Source organism: Artibeus jamaicensis, unplaced genomic scaffold (genome assembly GCF_021234435.1).
Source record: "Artibeus jamaicensis isolate MK-2021 breed Jamaican fruit bat unplaced genomic scaffold, CSHL_Jam_final contig_470, whole genome shotgun sequence".
Classification (NCBI taxonomy): domain Eukaryota; kingdom Metazoa; phylum Chordata; class Mammalia; order Chiroptera; family Phyllostomidae; genus Artibeus; species Artibeus jamaicensis.
Genome location: NW_026521849.1, coordinates 641,199 through 644,003, shown reverse-complemented (window position 1 = coordinate 644,003; position 2,805 = coordinate 641,199). Strand labels below are relative to the sequence as shown.

At 42.0% G+C, this 2,805-nt stretch overlaps 1 pseudogene; it reads left to right on the top strand.

Moving 5' to 3' along the window:
- Nucleotides 1-293: 293 nt before the first annotated feature.
- LOC119037350 (60S ribosomal protein L32-like) lies at nt 294-790 on the top strand (annotated as a pseudogene).
- Nucleotides 791-2,805: the final 2,015 nt, after the last annotated feature.

Genomic DNA, 2,805 nt, shown 5'->3' with positions numbered 1-2,805 from the left:
GACCATAAGCAGTTCCACCTTTGTGCCTCAGGAGGACTGCAGGCAATCAAGATGGTATCTGAGCCATTGTATACCAGGGTGAGATACCCACCACCCAGGACACAGATAAAGATCCCCACCCAAAGCAGAGATAAAAGAATGCTTCAGTTTTTTTATCTAATTAAAATTTCCCCTAAATTCCAATCTCCTTACCTATATTTTGCTTCTCCTTATAAAAGGGTCATTTTAAAATGGAATTTAAGCTCTCTTCCTTGGTGCTGCTATGGAGGTGGCAGCCATCTCTACTCAACACCATGGATGCCTTCAGACCCCTGATTAAACCTAAGATTGTCAAAAAGAATACCAAGAAGTTTATTTGGCACTAGTCATACCAATATGTCAAAATTAAGCTGAACTGGTAGAAACCCATAGATATTGACATTAGGATGTGCAAAAGATTCAAGGGCCAGATCTTGGTGACCAACATTGGTTATGGGAGCAACAAGAAAACAAAGCACATGCTGCCTAGTGGTTTTTTAAAGTCCTTGTTCCACAACATCAAGGAGCTTGAAATTCTGCTGATGTGCAACAAATCCTACTGTGCTGAGATTACTCAAAATATTTCCTCAAAGAACTGCAAAGCCATTGTGGAAAGAGCAGCCCAGCTGGCCATCAGAGTCACCAATTCCAGTGCCAGGCTTCACAGTGAAGAAAATGAATAGACAGATAGTAATACATTGTATTTGTGTTAATAAAACCTCAAGATTCTGCAAAAAAATAATAAAATGGAATTTATGACAGTCTGTTAGGGTACAAACCTTCCATCTTCTCAGACGGCTGGCCATCTGAATAAAGCACCCATAAAGATTCAATCCCTGTCTCTGCTTATTGGGTCTGACAGGTGACAGGTGGTATGAACACTGGTTTTTCCACTTTCAGTGCCTTTCAAGCTGCTACCCCCATGCTGGAGCTCAGAGAGAGTGAGTTTAAGTAGGTGGGTCCTTTTGTGGGTTAAGAGAAACTGCTTGGGGCTCCAGCGGTTTCTTCCAGTGGCTCAATCCCTGATGATTTTTACAACCAGATGTTGCAGGGACTTATCTTCCTGGCACTGGAACCCTGGGATGACAGGCCTGGTGTGGGGCTGGGACTCCTTGCTCCTGAGATATCCCTCCCAAGTTTTATCCACCACATGTGGGTGAGGGACCAGCCCATTTAACATCTGTGCCCCTCCTGCAGACTGAATAGATGTTATTTCTTCAATTCTGTAGTTGTCAGACTTCCATTCAACTCAATTTCTGACAGTTCTGAGTAATGGTTGTTCTATATTTTAGTTGTAATTTTGATGTGGTTGTACAAAGAGGCAAGCCATGTCTGCCCATGCTGCCATCTTTGGCACCTTTTTTCCAACATTTAGATAAAAATATCTTTGAACTGGCTAGTCTTATTAGAAAAAAAGTTTCAGAGGGTCCACATTCTTCAACAACAGCTTGGCACATACCCTGGTGGCTTTTTGTGAGGGTTCCTGGCCATCCTCTCCCTAAATTCTCAAGCAAATCCAAGAGGATCCTACATCTGCCTAAAACCCCAGCAATGTTTTTTTGGGTCTCCTCTTAGTTGATTTCTTATACCATTCAGGCCTCAGCTGAAGCATCACTGTTTCATGGAAGTCTTCTCACCACATACACATTTTCAGAGTGGCCATTAGTGCTGCTCACCAAATCTGCCTGGGAATCCATCTTGTAGGAACAGGGTAACAGATGCTTCTGGACCTGATTATGGTTGGGCCGGCCTATGCCATATGAGACGCGAGCAGTAGTATTCTGAGTCACTTCCAGCTGGAGCAGTTAATTGCCAGAGGAAAATACTCTAGAGTTCTCTTTCTTCTGTACAGGACTCACATTACTTGAGAGGAAGCTGCTCTGCCAGCCTGGGTCAGTGATCAGAGCTCCAGCCAACCTACAACAGACATGGCAGATAAGTAAAAAATAAACTTATGTTATTATAAGCCATAGATTTGGAGGATGTCTGTAGTCACAGCATTACCCATCTCACACTGACTGACATACTCCTTCTAGAACACTTGTGACTTTTAGATTTTTAATGTATTTCTGTCACTATTGGATTAATTTTTTTAATCCAATCTTCTCACTGGAAGTCCCACTGGACTGAGAGCTCCAAAACATCAGGGATATTTTTGTTGTTGTTTCTGCCACTGTATCCCCAGCTTCTGAAAGAGTCGGAATGTAATAAAGGCTCAATAAAAATATGTCAACTGACTGAAGAAAAAATGAATTAACAATAATTTCTGGAGTTAGGTACAATTTTTTTCTATTTTAAAGGAATGAAATAGAAACTCAGAATGGTTGCATTGGTTGCTTAGTCACATGGCAAGTAAATAACAGAGACTGGATCAGAACGTAGGTCTGAGTCCAGAATCGATTGTAGCTAGTTTGCAGATACCTTTCCTAGACAGGAAGGCTTGGGGTACCAGGTACACCTTTTCCCAAGAGTCTTCACTTCTCCCACCAGAGAATGTCTCTGTGTTGGTAACACTAAGGGCTAAAGGGGTTGGGACTCCATTGGACATTTACTCTGGAATGAATGATCCACAGATGACTAGACAAAGCAACAAGATTCAAAGTTGAAGGAGTGTTTGTCAGATATCTCTTTGTCCTTCATTATATCTTTTTTAAAACAACTTCCATTAATTAAGTGCTCATTGTCTGCCAGGCACTATGCCAAGAGCTTTGGGATCATGAGCCTACAGCATCTTTATTACCATCTCAAATGATTCCTGAGGGCCAGAGAGATGAGTTCACTTGCCTG